Source organism: Calliopsis andreniformis, chromosome 7 (genome assembly GCF_051401765.1).
Source record: "Calliopsis andreniformis isolate RMS-2024a chromosome 7, iyCalAndr_principal, whole genome shotgun sequence".
In the NCBI taxonomy this organism is placed as follows: Eukaryota; Metazoa; Arthropoda; class Insecta; order Hymenoptera; family Andrenidae; genus Calliopsis; species Calliopsis andreniformis.
This window is the reverse complement of record NC_135068.1, coordinates 10,824,576-10,844,298: the sequence shown is the minus strand read 5'-3', so window position 1 is coordinate 10,844,298 and position 19,723 is coordinate 10,824,576.

The following is a 19,723-nucleotide window of genomic DNA, read 5'->3' as shown; positions in this document are numbered from 1 at the left end:
AAGAAAAATTTTTTAAATGAATCTAAGTCACCAAGTTCTAATTTTTCTCGATTTTTAGCCCCAATTTCCAAGCTAGAAATACTCCAATGTTCTTCTTCGATAGAAAATTCTAAGTTCCTCGAACTGACAACACTGATTGTCACGACGATTTTTGACTCACGATTGTGTTCCCAGCGAGACAAAAAGCTCCGTCAACAATCGCTAGACGAGTGTTTATCGAAGCTGTAGATTGATACTAGAAACCGATAGCAAAGGTCTTTTTAGGATTATCTGTATTCCTTCGATGACACATGCCTCTTTCACCGGTCGTTGATCTCGATTCCTCGATCTGCACTTCCTGTTCACACTTATCGTCCATTGTTACGCGAGTCTGGCGATGTTCGTTAATTCTACAATTAGAATTATCGGGAATCAAGATCAAAACGATAAGTTGGAATCGTGTCTCGAATTTTTGATCAAGGCGACACATTTCTTTTTTTCTGTAGAAGCTCTGTAGAGAATCTCAATTTCCCAAACTATTTATTCCTTCATTGAAGGATGATCCTTGCCATGGAAAATGATTTTAGATTTAAAAGGACAGGGAAGTGAAAGTCAGGTTTTCCTCGAAATGCAATGAAAGTGGAAGAGAAAATCAACCGATGAAGAGCAAAGAAAGTCAATTTCTGACTATAAAAATAAAATCTTCTGACTTTCAGCTAACATGTGCAGTTTCACGTTTTCTACTCTGCCATTTCTGCAGGTTGCCAGTTTCAGAGAGATCCAAGTGCAAACTGTTGACTTTTCTTGCTAGGAAATTTCACTGAGGCATTAGATAATATTCTGTTACTTAAAAAAAGAATTTTAAGTAGTATAGTTGATGGTATAGTCACCCTTAATCATTTTATAGTCACTTACTTTTTCTTGAAAATCGCTTCCAACAGACAGCAACTGTTTTCTATAAGGCTATAGTTACTCTACAGAAAAGTATAGTTACTCTTAGAAAACTATAGTTGTTGCCACTTGAATCTGAATAAAAAATTCTGAATGGACTATATCTGTATTTTTCAAGTAAAAGTAGAAAAACATTTGTCGAAAATCTGGCAACTATAACATTTCGAAATTTCTGAGACCACCTATTCCACTGATGTTAAACTACAGTCAGAGTGAATTAATTACAGTCATCTTTAATTACAGTATTTTCACTTGCAAAATGAGTGAAGTAGTCACTTTGAGCTCTGACATAATCTTCACTAGAAAAAATATAGTCACTTTTGCAGCACTGTATTGCACAACTATGGAAAAAAGCAGTGTCTACTGAAAACATTTTACAGCTATTTTGTTTTCATCTAAAACGAGATACAAAGTGCTGAAAATTATCCAAAGCTGCAAAAAAGTAAATTTCAAATTTTTCTGCGATTATTAAATTTCTTCATAGTTGGGCAATATGGTCACTTAAAAGACACACATGTTGGTTATAATTAATTTCGAACTGTGACGTTTGATGGAAATCTTTTTGTCAAGGATTGCATCTGAATCAGCTATCCAAAGATCCTACTTGCCTCCATCTAAGAAAAAGAATGCCAATTGCAAAAAGAAGTTCACAATGTCTCGTGACTATAACTACAGAGTAATCAGTTTAACTGGAAACCCTCTAACAAGTGTTGGCAACACTTCTAATACTAACAGCATTCACAATAAATGCTGCCAGCACTTGTAAATTCTCCAGTTAAATCGATCATACTGTATATCTAGGTATTCTTCGATCTCACCCCAAAATCTCAGCTTCTAAGCCTAATTTAACACAGCCTCCTCATGAATCACGTATTCCTCCAAGCGTCGCGTGCCTCAGAGGTCGCAGGACTAGAGGTGTGCGAGGTCCCGAAAATTTCGAGACGAGACAAAAATTTGTTTCGAGGTCGAGACGAGGTCTCGAAAGTATCTAGGGAAATCTAGAGATTCTTTCAAATTTCGAGATTCTCGAATATGTTTGAGATTCTTTCAAATTTCGAGATTCTCGAATATATTTGAGATTCTTTCAAATTTCGAGATTCTCGAATATATTCGAGATTCTTTCAAATTTCGAGATTCTCGAATATATTCGAGATTCTTTCAAATTTCGAGATTCTCGAATATATTTGAGATTCTTGAAAACTTGGGGAATCTCGATGTCTCGGTATTTCTGAAAATCCTTGGTCCAAAGCTAATCGCTAAAGCCAAGTGACTTGAATTCGAGTAACTAATCTGAACGTGCCTAGACGAAATAGGAACTTGAAGGGATGCTTCAAGTCAAGTAAAACACCAGGTTCACATTAATCAAATTGCCCCAAATCCCTAGAATTCAGCTTGATTGATCTGAAGAAGGTTGAAGCAAAACTCTGAGTCTCGAAATTCCCAGAAAGATCTTCGAGAATCCTGATTTTCAACACTTTCGACAGTCTCTATCTCGTCTCGCCTCGAACCAAGTCTTCTCGTCTCGCCTCGACTCGATCTCGAAAGTTCCCAATTCTCGCGCACCTCTACGCAGGAGCTCTTCGTGCCTCGAGGCTTCGATGTATCGAACCCCGAAGGAGAGACCCCGCTCGATGGCTCGAGACCCGTCGGCGGAGGGCGCAAAATGTGATAATCCGTGAGAGATAAGTCTAAATTAATGAACGTGGGCTTGCAAAGACGCCCGTTATTCCCCGCGTAGAGGCGGGCACTGTGCTGCTCCTGTCCCAACAGGGGCTGCGTAAAAACACTGCTCGAAGATAATTTCGTGGGCCATCTTCTGGGACAGGGACAGGGCACTCTCCTGGTACACGGACAGGCAACCACGCGAGCTGTGATTAGAGGATGTTCGACCTCGAGGAAGGGAAAAGGAGACGATCTTTAGTCGATAAAGATGATAGCCTAAAATCAATGAAAATGGTATCCTGTATACAGGGTGTCCAGAAAGGTGGGGAGCAAAGTTATATTACTTGTTACTGAGGTGAAATAGATGAAGAAAGGTCATGTGAACTTATGTCTGAGAATGTTTTATTGGAAAGATATAAGTTTTTAAAGAGGTATTTATGATTTATTTTATGATTTAATGTATGGGAACCTAGATCACACAAGGTGTCTTCAAGATGTCTATTTTATGTCCATTTTAAGCCTGAATGTATAATAGACGTAATTTGGAGGTCTTTAAAACGTCTTATGAATGACTTAAAATGTCCTAAATAAATAAATATTTTTAAAGCCTAGGATTTTCATTACTTAAATTTATACAAACCTTTTTCATCTATTTCACCTTAATAACATGTAGTACAAGTTTGATCCCAATCTTTTTGGACACCTTGTATAATTGGTCCAGAATAAGGTACAAGTATACGTACCATTAGTGTCCCAAAAGTCCCTTGAAAACCATTGTCTCCAATGCTCTCCATAGGACTTCTCGTAGGACACGAATAGTACCTGTGCCCTTGCATTAAAATCATTCATAAAAAAAGGAGCATTACTCAAAGTGTAACACTCTTTTTTCAGTCTTATACATTAATGAATAAACTTAAATAAAAAGGATAATTCCTCGATTTACGTATAAGAATTCTTTTTTTCATAAATGATTTTAATTCGAAGGTACACAGGGAAATCTGGACAGGTACCTGTTCCAAAGTGATCATGGAATTAATCAAAATTTCGTGTCACTGAAATGAATGCATTAAACTGAGTCTACACGTGTAATATAACAAGTTGTACAACTGTTTAGAAAACAGAAAAGAGAAATATTACTGTTTTCTAAACAGTTACAGAACTTTGTTACATGACACACAGTGTGGGCCCAGCTTTAAGAGGACTTTTCATTAACGAGTCAATTGAAGTGAGAGGAATACTGAAAGACAGAATTTTCAGGTATTTTATAATACCTAAAATAGCTGAAAATGCCAGCAATTGACCTGGTCTCAACTGTGTCTTTGCTCCATCCTCAAGTCGTACATTTTCTGGCACAGCTCGTGCACACACGAAGGCAACCCTAAATACGGAATCACATAAGAATTTTGTTGAAAGCGTCGCGCAGGACACGTCCAGTGTTTTTGTATGATACGTGTAGATAGCCGCACAACGTAAACGCGTACGATGTACAATATTATATATGTTACAGAGAGCTATATATATATATATATATAAATATATAAATATAAATATATAAATAAATGGAGTCTTTAACGATACACTATGTTAGGTATATACATATTATATATATATAGAGTATGAATGAGAGAGAGAGACAGTACCGCGAGTTTCAAAGGCGTCCCTCCAGCAGCTGGAGCCCTCGAGCTCCCCAGCAGTTCCAACCCCCTCACGAGGGGTGCCTTTGAAACACGCCCCTCAGAGGGGACACCCTGTAAATAGCGCGCGAGAGGGGAGAGAGAGAGTGAGAGAGGCCAGGGAAAAGCGCGCATCGCAGATCACTGATCCAACGTGCGAATCGTTTCTGCGTTTCGTCGTCCACGCTCTAGGGAAAAGAAAAATATCGAGAGAGTATGTTTTATCGGTTCTGTCGAGGAAAATTTCAGCAGGAACTCTGTGGCCTTTTTTTCAGCAGCAGTCTTGTTTAAAAAAGAAATTTCATTCAAAAAGGCTACTCTGTTAGAAAGCTGTTAGAATATTTATTCTTTTTTTAAATAAATTGAATGCATTTTAATGCAGAAAGGGTAACAAAGCAGATAAAGTTTCTTTATGTAGAATAAAGATTTTAGTTATGTATATTTATTATGACACTTGGATAGCAAAATAGACAAAGTTTCTTTATGTAAAATATTCTGACGATTTTAATTATACATATTTTTTATAACACTTTTACTTATTAAGTACTTGAGACTAACGAGTCTCTCGATATAATAAAGATTCTAATTTTAATTCTATTTCATTGCTCCAGTCTTTTCTAACCCAATGCTGATCTCGTTCCAATTTAGCCAGGACTGATCTTGCAAAAATTAACCTCAAAGAGAGAAATAATATCGAAAAAGGAAGTGCTCCTCTATATTTTTCTTTTTTCTAAGCTCCACGCACGCACACTCACACAGACACCGTTCCTTTGTTTCGTCACACGCGTATACCCCCTCCCCACGGCGCTCCAATCACGTTAGGCGATTGGCGAGAGTGGGGGCGGGGTGGGCGGAGCATGCGCACGCACGTACGCGCGGGAAATTTGAATTCTCGAGTCGAAGTCGTCCGATACGTCCACGCTTTCGTTGTTCCTGCGCGTTCCGAGATTCATCCGCTTGCTGGCGACGAATCGGACATCCCAGGGGCCCACTGGCCCCGAGATATGGTACTCACTCGCTGTAAGCTCGATGGGGAGAAGGTTGTAGCTTGCAAGGCTTTGCAAGCTCGTTTCAGGGAGATTCGATTTGGGGGAAAGTGAACATGGGAAAGGGGAATTGTGAAGGGATTCGAATGGCGAGCTTATAGCGGGGGAGTGATGTACATCATGCATCGTACGCTTCCATTTCTGTCCTTCTCCATCGGCCGCAACACGGAATACGTTTCTCGCTGCGTCGTTTCGAGACAATTTTCTCGTCGATGTTTAACAAGCGATCGGTTGATGTACGCGCGGGATCGAGAGGGATGGCTTGCTGTGGTTCGATCGGGAGAAACGACGCGAATAAACGAGGATGTAAATGTTTCAATAAATCCACGTATTTCTACGAAAGATCTTTGTCGAACTTTTTCTGAACCCTGGAAATCCTCATCCCTTTTTTGGAAACTGAGAAGAGCTTCGACCAAATGCTTCCTAATTACTCACTAATTAGTTCTTTCATCTAGGGATAATTTCTCCGAATTTTTGTTTCAATAAATAGAATTTTAATATTTTTACGAATAGAATTTTAATATCTTTTTAAATAGACTTGTAAATAGAATTTTAATACTTTTACGAATAGAATTACAAATAGAACTATAATATTTTTTTAAACAGAATTATAAATAGTGTTTTTATAAATGGAATTGGCACTTAAACCCGAGGTCACACTGTATTTGAAAAATATGTGAGCTATGTTTTGCGTTATGGCCACTTGGAGCATTAATGGACATTCCATGAATATTGTAGCAAGAGTACAATCACATGAAAGTATTGATAGCTCGAGTGAATTTTCGTTTCCTCCATGGATTGAAATCACGCGACTTTATATACGATAAATGTGGGGAACACCCGTGTAACGCTTCATTGGAATCAGTGAGCAGATCGAAAGTACGATAGTCTGTCAACAGGTGTATGAAAACAACTGTAATTATATCGAGCAACAGATTCTATAAACTCATATTACGAATGATCATAATAAAGCTGATAGAGTATAACAAGATTTTTTCTGGGAAATAATAATGCACTAAAAAGCCACTCAAAATTAAATATCAATATTTTACTACACCCTCTACTGAAAAAAATTCAAGCGAGAAAATTTCCAAGGAATATAAAATTCAATTTTACAGAAACAGTAAAAAGTGAGAAATATTATTTTGAAATATTAACTAAATTCCACCAGGAATATCTATGAACATTAAGAGAGTATTACTGTCTAGATAATCAATACAAAACAGCCTACTCACCTTTATAAAGATCCCAAAGAATGTCTCAAAAAAAATCTAGACACCACTACACCCCTAATATTAAAAAAACTTCCATTTGTTTGGAATTACACGAGCATACAATTATCGATAGTACAATCTTCCTAAGTTAATCTCTGTCCCCAGACAGACACGCCAAATTCTTGTGGCGATCGCACATGTTGCTCATCGCCTCTCAATTTTATCAACCCAGTCACTCTCCACACCCCACGCGAGGCTCCCAACATCAGGAGCCCGAGGTCTCCAGAAAAAGGAGAAGCGCTGACTCGTCAGCGGCATTAACAAATTCGCGTCATAATATTTGACTTCCATCCAGGGTGCATTTGCACTCGAGGCGTTCGTCGACTCTCCAAGCGTTTTATTGGACAATCCCGATCGATAGTAATCTCCTAATCCGTCTGTGCAATCGATACGTCGCTCATTAATTACGGATCCACCTGGTGGCTCGAGCGCCCGTAAAAATTCGACTGATTCCACCTGGGGAGGGGACGTGTCGTTCTGTCAGCGATACGAATCTCGTGATGCAATCGATCTTTCGACACGTAATAGGAGATTAACGCGGCCAATCGGGCCTGTGTACTATCGCGGGGATCTTTTCGAGCCTCTGCGACGATTTGGGAAGGAAAACTTCTGTGGAAATGACAGGCCTTGGGGGAAATTCAGTGCTGGGGTTTTATGGTGAAAGGAACTAGGGAGAATTCTTGAAGACATTTTAATGCAGAGTTGTGACTTTGAGAGATTATTGGACTGTTTAAAATGACCTCGAGGGAAATATTTTTTTGTGAGACGAGTCAGAATGGAGGAAATAATTTGTGGAAAAATTACTGTAGATATTTTTTTCTTTATTATTCCACTGAAAGAAAAATTCAATTTGCAAAGTAGTATAGAGTATAATATATACAGATTTTAAGTAGTACAGATTTGTTATATTTCCAACGAAATAAGATATGTTGGGATTCAATATTATGGTTATATTTTGTGTTCTTTTAAACAAGTAATACTTTATTTTATAAGTATTGTAAAGTTTATTATTAATTAACTTCGTTTCTCTATGTACAGCTCTACATTTTTATATTTATTATTTCAACGAGGAAAGAAGAATCCATTCTGCAAAGTAGTGTAAATTATAATATACATATTTTAAGTAGTACAAATTTGTTATGCTTCCGACGAAATAAGATATGTTAGTATAAAATATTATGGCCACGTTTTATGTCCTTTTGGAACGACTAGTATTTTATCTTGTAAATATTGTCGTCAAGTTTATTCTTCTTTATGAAAAATGAGCTGTAATGGTGTATTGACATTCTATTAGTTACAGGTATTTTTACCAGTAAAGGACTGACAAGTTTATACTGTGATATTTGACTAGTGTTCCCTGGAGTATTGATTTTCCTTTAGTAGATACCGCCGACCGAATTAACGACCGCGACATTTTTACTATCTTATCAGCCCCTTTTACGTCACGCATTATAAGTTCTTACTACACCTAGCTGGTTTTTATGGGTCTTAAATTGACCCCTAAGTTGAACGCCATATAGTTGACTATAGGTGGATGTTCGTAATAAGAAGGCTTTTTATTGGGGCTTGTGTTTGGAGTTTAAAAACGTCGTTCTTTCTTTGATTGTAATGTGGCAATTGTATATAATCCATAGTTGAGAGAATATAGTTAACTGTAGGTCGATGTTTGAATAGTATTAATTAGTCAAGTGTTGCGTCAAATTTTCAGCGATTCGATTCAGGCCAATAAATTGGATATTTTTGTGAGACACTATGGAACTATATAACTACTATAGTACTAGTGAATTTTTATGGAGGCTTGGAAAGTTCTAGAAAGCCTAGAGACTAGAGTCTAGAGCAATAGAGTATTACTTGTGAGTGCTAAAAAAATATTAGAAACTATCATTCACTTACTATAGCACTGTTGACTATTCCTAAAAGTATAGTAGTTTAAAGTACCGAAATTCTAATACTGATCTGTGGCTCAATAATTTCAGATTCTAGAAAATAGTAAAAATTACTATATTTTTTCACTATACCACCATCAACTATACCTAAGAGTATAGTTCTTGCATTTGTCATGCAGCAAAGCGTCTGTCTACATTTCTCCACTTGCAAATAGCACAAAGCACCACACGATTCTGGCTCACATATCCACTATACATTCTGTCAACTATACTTCAGAGTATAGTTCTTCCATGTATCACATAGTTAAATGCCCTTCACTTACAAGCACCTCAAACAACTATACCACTGTATGTCACACAACCACTATACTATATTATCAACTATACACAAGAGTATAGTTCTGTCATTTAGCACACAGTCGAGCATACTTCAATTGCAAGCACCACAAATCACTATACCACCCCAGATTGCACGTTTACTATACTAATTCACTCTACTGTACCAACTATACTACTCCAGATTGCACGTTCACTATACTAATTCACTTTACTGTGCCAACTATACTACTCCACTATACCATACCAACTATACCACTCCCAAAATCTCAACTTACACCTCAAAAATCCCCCCCACAGGAAGCAACTACATCAACTATACTTTCTCGAAACATCCCTCAGCATCGCCCACTGCCACTAAATCACCAAAAAAACTCCGTCCATCAATCACCAATAGATCCACCATCCCCAGAAGCAGGCAACCAACGATCACCATCGAATCGTCGCGAAAGGACGGGGTCCCGCGTCGAGCAGGAATCTTAGTTAACGGGTGGACAATCGAGGCGCAATCTCCCGCGGATTATTCGGCATGATACACAGCCAGATATACATTGAGAGGCACTACAAACCTGTGTATCTCGCCAATATTTGACTAAATCATGAACAATGTTTGATTGTACACAGGCGAGCGCGCGCGCAGACACCAGCGCGAGGGGCGAGGAGAGGGTTCCACGTACGCGGGCTCGTTCGATATAGCCTCTCCGCGACGACTAGAAGGGGTGGCGGAAGGGGGAGGACAGCGCCAAGGGGAGACAGGAGTGGAGGAAGTCGGAAGCTAGGAAAGGGGGGAGGGCAGCGTCGAAAGAAGAGTAGGGAGGGTGGCGTAAGACAGGAGGGGTGGAAAAATGGACGGAAGAAAGTGTGGAAAAAATCGAGGGGGGAGGTGGGAAGAAAGGGAGAGCGAAAGAAGACCGAAGGGTGGAAGAGTCCCGAGCCTCGAGTCGAAGGTGGAGCGAGTGGTGGAGGGGCGAGTGGAAGAGGCAAAAAAGAGGGTTAGAACGCGACAGGGGAGCGCCAAGGAGGAAGGGTTCGCGTGGAGGGGATGGCGAGAGTGGGCGAGGGAGGGGGACGCCTGACGGGCTGAAGAGGCCTGGTGGGGCGCGAGCGATGCGAGGGGCGCTGGGTGGGGGCTGGAGGGCTGTCGTGAGGGCTCTGGAGGGGGAGCCCGATATCGACGGAGAGAGGCTTCCCTGTGTGCGTGCACGAACGCTCTCCTCTCTCGTGGCCTCTCTCCGCGTCGAAACTTCGCGAGGGCCAGGAAGATGCGAAGGGCAGGAGCCCCCTTCGCTGTGGAATTTAACGCTTCATCGGCTGGTTTTATCAGCGACGCTCCTGGGGACATGGGGATCAGCCGCGCTGGTAATTCGAGGATATTAAACGCTTGGAACGAGTATAGTCGCGGTGGAGTATACTGGCCAACTATGGTGAAAAATAGAAACTGCCAAAAAATATGAAATTGAGTCTTTTGAACTTTTTCACGAGAATGTATGAAATTGTATAGAAATACAAAAAGCTCACTTTCACAATTTTTTGCCAGTCACTGACTTTCTTTATAGTTGGGTAGTATAGTAGATAAAACAAACATGAATTGGTACTGTGTTATATTGTTTTCGGATGGTACACTAAAATGGAGATAGTCGAAGTATAATAAGAAAATTATTGAATGTGTCTGGTGGTATAGTTGGTCCACAAAAAAGTGGTGTATTATAGTAGCTTATAACTATCTATTATATTATATAGTGACCTTAAATACTGAATCTATGGAATTGTAGACATACTACAGTATTTTAAATAGTAGATATAGCAGATCAACTATACCTACTATACTTTTACACCAAAATGAAAACTCTCAAAAATAAAAGTAGAACTATCCTCCAAAGATAAAAAGTGTGTATTATCAAGCTTAAATTTTTGTGAACTATAGTTACTCCTCAACTATACTCCCTCAAATCTGATTCCCCTTGCGCTATTTAAACTACTACTGAATACCACTATCATAAATCGTGGTAATCTGAATGATTTTCTCAAGTTCATAAATCCAGTGATATTTTCGGGATATAGTAGCCACATAATATAGTAGTTTTATACCCTCGGATATCGTTAGCCAGTTTCACGGGTGGCGCGAGTGCGTGGCTGCACTGCGTCGCTTGTATGCAGATATTTGCACGGGCGTACATGTGCACGCGGTGTTAGTCAGGCTAATTTGCAGCTTCGTTAATTTATGGTTGCGCAAGCGTGAATTTCGCGTCGCCAGCAAAGGCGAGGAGTCAAGGTTCGTGGGGAATCAGTGACAAGATGTCTGACCGTAGAACCAGCGAGGCGACTATCCACTGCGCCAGTTGCCACAGAAATAATTTCCTACCTCAAATATCGCAGAAATTTGCTGAAGAAAAATTTTAAATAAAAAATGGAAGAAAAAATTGGAAATAATTTTGACAACCAACGCAACACTATCCACTGTGCCAGTTGGCACAGAAATAATTTCTTGTGTCGCTGAGTCTGCAAGCATTGCAGAAATTTGCCATCGAAAAATTTAAAATTAAAAAAAAAAGGAAATGACTATAATAGTAGGCAGATGTTTATCCACTATTGTGAATCATAAGGGGCTTCAGTCGCTCTGCGTCACTATCATTACAAAAGTAGCTCTCGCGATTACGAGTCGTTCGATTTCGCGATTACGGTTCTCACAACTGTGACGCTGAATCGCAATTCGCTGAAGGCGATCATGTGGCGCATCACACAATGTTAATGTGATCGATCACGCGAGTTGCGAGCAGACATCCTATCAGTGACGAGAAAAATTTGGATTGGTAGATCGCAGAGACGTTTCAAATATTTTAAATGATTAATTTTCTGAAGAATTTTGAGATTAATAGATCTGATTTTTAGAGTATTTTATTTTTTGCGAAAATTGAATATTCAAGTACAGAAATTCTGGAATGTTAAGATTTAGGTGTAGTTCCATTTTAGACTGAATTTAATTTTTATCTCAGACAGTTTTGTAATTTTGAATTTTTTTCCAACACGCGCGGCGCATCGAAGATACCGTGGAAAGTCCGTCGGCTGACAGACGATTGAATAATATCAGATAAGAGATATCTACGCGTAAGTACTAAACGACACTTAAGTACAGCATGCCGATCTCGATTTCTCCCGCGAGTTGGATTCTCGCGTAAAACGAATGCTGCGCAAATGTGTTGATTTTTCCACGTAATTCTGAACACGTATCTGTTCTTTGACACATGAGACTTCAATCACCTACATATTGAAAAAAATTCTCAAAGTTTTTATTCAGTAATCAACCCTTCAATAATGACATTTATGTCGTTTAAAAAAGGACCCAGAATAGGTACCTATATCACAAAATAACACATTTTTGTAATACTAATATCTATTTAAAAAAAATAATCCCCAATTAACATATACAAAAAACACACAAAATCTGATTCTTTTATTCAATAATTAACGCTTAAATAATAGTATTTATGTCGTTTAAAAAAGGACCCAGAATAGGTACCTATATCACAAAATAACACGTCTTTGTAATACTATCTATTTAAAAAAAATAATCCCCAATTAATATACACAAAAAACACACAAAATCTGATTCTTTTATTCAATAATTAACCCTTAAATAATAGTATTTATGTCGTTTAAAAAAGGACCCAGAATAGGTACCTATATCACAAAATAACACGTCTTTGTAATACTATCTATTTAAAAAAAATAATCCCCAATTAATATACACAAAAAACACACAAAATCTGATTCTTTTATTCAATAATTAACCCTTAAATAATAGTATTTATGTAAGTTAAAAAAAGACTCGAAATAAGTTGTGCCTAAACCACAAAATGTCACTAACATCCAGCAAAAAGAAATGATTGCGAATAAAAGTACAAAAACCGCACGGAATCTGATTTTTCAATTCCTCTATTTGCACTATGGAATAAATATTCCCCTCAAAAATCAATTCACGATCTGTCGTAATTAACAGACGTCAAAGTCCAAACAATTTCCCATTCAAATTATTATTAATATTCCGCGACGTAGCCAGAGACATTTTCATAAAAATCGTCTGCGGCGAATAAACATTGTAAATTGCTGCGGCCACTGGCGCCAGGGGTCGGGGGCGCGTATTAAAAATAAAAATATTATTCCAAGTGCAGCAAACGCGTAGCAACAAAAAGTTTGCGCGAAAGTACGATCGATTAGCGTGTCCACGGTCGCGAATTTTATTTTAATGGAGTATAATGGCTTTTATGGAAATACGATATAATTCGGTGCACGGCAAACATGATAAAAACTGCAAACAATTTTGATGCATTTCACGCATCGCGCCATGCGCCGCGGACTCTGTATAATTTCCGATTTTATTTTATAACTGGATCGCGGAATTATTTTCAGAAGACCAGAGCTGCCTTCAACTCCCACGCAATTGGCTTAAATCAGTGACCACGAGTTACAGGGAGAAATAGAAACGAATGACTTTTGGAAGAGTTCAAGGTGAAATATTTCAAAAATGGTCCTTGAAATAGTATAGACGTCCCATTCCTCTAGGTGTGAATTAAAAGAAGTGTATTTCAGTTGATTTGAATGTGTAGATAATTTTTCTCTGGATTATTTCATTATTTGCCTCTAAACGAAATAACTTTGAATTTTTTAGTCAAATAAATTTTTCAGAGCAAATCTAGTTGTATTATAAAAATCCCCAGACTCTAAATCCACTAATTTAATACAGTCTAATGAAGTGAGAAATTGCAAATACATAATTTATAATCAAATAAACCTTCTTTTTTCGTCTATTTTCCAGAGCAAATCTAGTTGCATTATAAAAATCCCTAGATTCCACATCCACTAATTTAATTCAGTCAAATGAAGCGAGAAACTACAAACATAAAACCTCTAATAAATCTTTTTCCTCTCATTAAACGTGAACCAAAAATAATGAGGCACCTAAAATAATAAACAATTATCCCAAATAATTATTTCTTATTTAATTATCTACTTTATCCCCAATAAAATGTACCCAACTTTAAAACGAAACCTGTGTCTTCAAGATGTTCCCTCGAGTGAAAATTAAATAAAGGAAAGAAGAAAATGCTTGAAGAATTAACTAAAAAATCCAGAGCACTAAAAAAGCCCTGGAAAAAGTTCGTAATAAAATATTCAAAAATTCCAGGGAATTTTCCGAAAGGGAAGTAGCCACGAAATTCGCTGTTATTACAAAGGGGCAGAAAAAGTTGCGACAATGAGCTGTCGGGGGCGTTTAAACGCTTTTGAATCGAGGAGGGGGTGGGTTCCACCCCTGCCGCGAAAAACAAGCGAATTTTCTCGCAGGGCGATTACGAATCAAGCGAATCAGGGGAAAAAAGGCACGTGTGCCTCATACGCGACGATTTATACAGGCAAATGTTATTCCATTCTGTTCCACGCGTGACATAATACCAGCGGCGCCCCTTTTAATTAACGTTACTACAATTAACCGACGCTCTCGCGGATGGGACAAATATTTGAGGCAAGGTTACTTATCTCTATCTGCCCGCGCTCTCTTCGCCGCAAATTTCGCCGCTATTTGTTCCAAATATTTTTTTCGCTGTTTGCCTCGAGCCGAGTGGATGCATTAATAAAGCGTGTCTACAGACATCGCTAGACTGCGGGTGTTCACGCGAATTCCAGCGCAGAAGACGTCCTGAAGACGTCTTGAAGACGTATTATGTTTAACGAAGGAAAGTTAAAGGATCGCTAGTTTTGGTTCGAAAAATTGTCGATCTTTGAGCTGCTGTAACTTCGTGAAAAAAAATCGCAGAGGGCTGAGCCTAGGTTCATTTTAAAGGGCAAAGTCTCTACTTTAAGATCCCTGAGTTGAACTTGTCCGAGCAAAATTCTCCACTTCACGATACGCTGAGGAAGAGGAGGTGGTTTTTTCCAGAATCTTTTTCCGACTCAGATGGCACTCAGGAAGTTGATAAATTTTTTTCGCCATCTGTTTTAAGGTGAAATTAAAGCTGAAAGTTTCCCATTTGCAATGAGCTCTTGAAAAGTGAGCTATGATTTTTTCTTGTCGATTTATTGAACTTTGAAGGAAGTGTACCGCTGGCGTCAGAATAACCAAAGGCACACTTTTTATTCAAAGTACTGTAACTCTGCGAAAAAAAATCGAAGATCAATTTTTAAGGTCTCACAGGAAAGGGAAGACTTCATACTTGAAATACACTGCAAAATTAGTCGCTAAAAAAATTTATCGAGTTCTGAAGAGATGTCTGAATTCGGATAATATTCTGGAAAAAATCACCTCCTCTTTTTCGGCATCTCGTGTAGTGGAGAATTTTTTTTGGAGAAGTTCAACTCAGGGATGAGAAAATAGAGGCTTTACTCTTTAAAATGAGACTAGGCTCACCTCCCTGCGATTTTTTTTGACGGAGTCACAGCAGCTCAAAGATTGGCCACTTTTTCAGGCTCTGGATCGCTGCGTGATTCCAAAGCTGGAGGCTCATTTTTCATTCAGAGCGCGATAACTCGGCGAGAAAAAATCGTAGATCAATTTTTGAAGGCTCACAGGAAAGGGGAGACTTCAAGCTTGAAATCTACTGCAAAATGATACCCGAAAAAAATTTATCAAGTTCCTGAGAGTAGTTTGAATACGAACAAAAAAAAGGGAAAAAAATAACCTCCTCTTTCTCAGCCTGCAGACAAATGGAAAATTTTTTTCGGTGAAATTCAACTCAGGGATGTAAAAGTAGATACTTTACCCTTTAAAATGAGCCTAGACTCAGTCCTCTGCGATTTTTTCCCTCAAAGTTACAGCAGTTCAAATATCAACAATTTTTCGCCCCAAAATTAGTAACCCTTTAATTTTGTTGCAAAGTTTAATATGTATATAAAATATAAAGATACAGATATTTATGCAAACTCAAATTTTTACGAATCCATGTAAAGAAAGAGTGGTATTCAAAGTCGAAGAAAAAATTTGCCACTCGTTTGGCGAATGCTAAAACGATAACACAGCTCGTCCTCCATTTTGCCAGTTAATAACACAGCGAACTCGCAATTCCATCGGTCGGGACAAGTGGTGGCCATTTCTAATTGCGACGTCGTTCGCGAGAGCGATAACGGGGGTGAAATTACGCGAGCCATCGAGCGAGGGCTGTCTACCATCGTTAATTTCCGCATAAAGTTAAACAATTCGCCTCCCCCTCGTTAATGCGCCGATATTTTTTCGCTCGTGTTTACCCTTCCCTCGAATTACCATCGTCGTTACAGTTCGGTGTACGTGTAGTATAATACAAATTGTTTGGAAGAACTAGAATTAATAATTATAAATAACATAAATTTGAAATTATGGTGCGAGAAAATTGCAATAAATTAAAATCCAGATACTGTTAGTGACACTAGAATGTAACTTAAAATTCTAAAAGGAAAAGAAAAAGAAGGGATGTTAAATAAATTATCACTAGGTACGCTAATAGAATTGAAGATTTAACTTATTCTCAGATTTCTGAGCCAAGAATAAGGGAAATATATTTATTTAAACATGAAGAAATTTAATGTTTAATACTAAATATTAAATTTCTTCACGTAATACCTGAATACTGAATATTAAATTCCTCCATTTTGAAAGAAATATACTTCTCATATACTTGGCTCAGAAATCTAACAATAAGTCGCCTCCAAGAATATCACCCAAGTGCTTTCTGAATCGAGCATCGAGCTTATATCGAGGCAGCGCTGTAATCAAGAATATTTGATCGCCTTCGATCGCCTGTCCATGGAGCCAGCCAGGAACCCTCTTCCCCTCGAGTGGCTCGCTCCTCGTAATTGTTGACAACTTATAACTAATTCAGCCGACCCCAGCGACACGCTCGTTCGACGCAGGTTAACGTCGACTTCCGTCAACGCGAGCCCACGCAGACCGCCGTCGTTTGCTCGTTAGATTATTCGCGCAGAAGCTAGGGAAGAGTTCACCCCCTTATTGTTGGATTTTCGCCTGAACGTTTCTGTGCCTCCGCGTCCTCTGCGCGTGTTGATATCTACATTGATTCGAGACTGGATGAAATATTTAGAGGCGAAGGGAGGGGGTGCAGTCGATAGGCGAGCCAGCTTTTGAGAGGGGGATGGTGTCACAAATGGGGACGAGTAGGCAGATAACAGTTTAGAGGGTTTGGGGAATTTTAGGAATTTTTTTGGTTGAGAATGGAGGACAGTTTTTTGGAAACAGAATATGTTGGGGGTTGTGGAAATCGCGAGGGGTGGTTGTGAGATACTTGCTACCTAATATACAGGGTGATAAGGCCACCTACATATCTCTATAGCATGTAGCGTAGACCCACCTTAAAGCTGCATATAGCTACTCTTAAGGTGGGTCTAGACTACATGCTATGTAACATCTATAATATCTCAATTACCTAAATACAATTACCTAAAATACAATTACCTAAAGGTGGGTCTACACTAAATGTTACATGACCTTTTAGAAGACAGAAAAGAAACATGTATAATATCTCTCTTTTCTGTCTTCTAAAAGGTCATGTAACATTTAGTGTAGACCCACCTTTAGGTAATTGTAGGATTCACGAAATCCTTGTGATCACAACCTAAGCTTTAATCTATTGAAATCTCTCTCTATATATAAAACATAATATGAAATACAAACCCAGAAGTACAATCATTCTTCTCCTCCCATTTCAACATCACAATCACAGTCACAATTTCCATCACAACCCACCCTTTCAATCCTCTCACTTAGACCCCACCACTCAACTCTCCAAAATAACAAAGAAAAAAGAAAAATAGAAAAATATCGATTAAAATTCCCAAGATCACAAGCGAATTTTCTTCGCGATTTCCCTCGCCTTCGCCGCTTCTTCGAGAGGGAGGGATTAAGCCCGCGCGATTTTCGATACATCTGGGGCTCGACGGAAGGCAAAGTCTGTCGGTGGTTTGCACTGGTGCACGTGTCCAGCGAGTTCGCAGCGGTTCAAGCAGAGCTCGGGGTTTACTTAGGTGCGGCCGAGAAATTGAAATTTTCGTAAACGGATTAGGGGTAGGCCGCACGACAAACTCCTTGTTAATTAGAATGTAATCCTGGTCTTAATGGGACCTGGTAATAAAATCGCCAGGACGTTACCAGTACGACGCTGTCTCAGACACTGGCCAATTTCGACCTGGTTGGAAATTGAAATTCGGTGTCTGGGGCTGTTGAACTTGGGGAGGGTGGAGGGGGAGAGAGGTCTTAATCGTCCACATAAATATAAAAATACTTTCAGCACTCTGTAAAATATTTAGAAAACAGGTCAAATTTAAGAACCTTGGAAGAATTTTTATTATCCTTTTCTTTTTTCTTGGGATATTAAGTTTTGAGTGAAACTTCATATTTGTTGTTAAATTTAAGGGTGGGGGAGGAAATTTACGAGGCTCTGAGCTAAGAAAAAGTGGAAAATTATTCATCGAAAGAAACTGAAGATAAAATACCTGAGTGTCAGAATAATCTTCTACTTTTACTACTTTTAGCAAAAATCGTTTCCATAGTATTTGCTTCAAAGAATAAAACTGTTGCAATACAATCTTCTCAGTTCCTCTTCTTGCATCCACTAGAGCAAGTACCTAGTGTAGCCGTGTAATCATGACACCTTTTACTGTATTCTGAATTTAAGATCCACAGGGTAATCAGTTTAATTAGAAACTTTCTAATCACCGTTCCCAGCACTTACAATTACTAACATCATTTACAATAAACGTTGCCAACACTCGAAGGCTTTCCAGTTAAACTGATCACTCTGCATATACATGCACGCACATACATGTGGCATGGTTTCTGTCTGTTCTCTGTGAAGGAGTCAGCCAGCCTCAAAGTACACCTCGTGTAGTAAAGCAGTCTGTCGTATCAAATACTTTCTAATACAAACACCGAGAAATTGAGTGAAAAAAATCTGAATGCAGAGTTTCATGATCATTCGAAATACCGAACAGTATCGCTCAGGGAATCGTGGCTCAATCTAGGTCCTATTGCGAAAGAAGCGCTTAAGGCTACATTTACCTTCTCCACTTGTTGTTCGAGAAGATGGTCGCATCTCTTCCAAACAAAACCACGTAACGGCGCTGGAGAGCGTTACAGGAAGAGCCTTTTCCTTTGGCAAACCGTTTTCCCGGGTCTCCCTTTCGCAAGGAAAATACGGGACCATGGAAGGAATCGATTCCTCTATTTGGTTATCTGGTGTTACGTAACGCCTGTAATCTCGCGCGTTGTAAGTCCTCTCCCGTAATTTCCCCATACGGCACCATGACGCGCTCTGCACGAGTGTACTCGAGAATTCTTCGCCGAAGGTCTCTCGAGGATCGAGGCGACGAGCGTCGCCTTCCTGGAAAACGTGTTGCGCCAGGTGAAACCGAGGGGAATGACGAAATGGGTTTCGCGGAGCGGGGGGAGAGAGCCAGCAGCGAGAAGATAATAAAAAATATGCAAATCTTTGAACAGACACTAGGAAAAAGGAGGCACGGAGTGCAGAAAATTCTGAGAATCGCGAAGGAACAAAGCTGAGCGAAAACAGTGAGGAGAAAAAATTCGAGGAATGGAAGATTTCGAGAGGCAAAATTTCTTAGAAAACTACAATTTCTAAAACAGAGTTGCATTTCTGAAAAAGCTACCACTTTCGATGAAAGTCCACTCGACAGAAAAAAAACTTCAGAAAATTCAGACAAAACTAAACAGCGATCAAAATGTCCCTAGAAGGACTCTAGGCCCTCCACCAAGAGACACTGGCGACAGCGGAGGAGATGTAGAAGGGGATCGCAGACGCAAAAAGTAGAGTCTAGGCTCAAAGGGTCACAGAAGAAATCCGACACGGAAAAAGGGAAACGAATTCGCATAAAAATTCACAAAAACTCGGAGACCTGAGTCCGACGCAAGACAAAAGCAT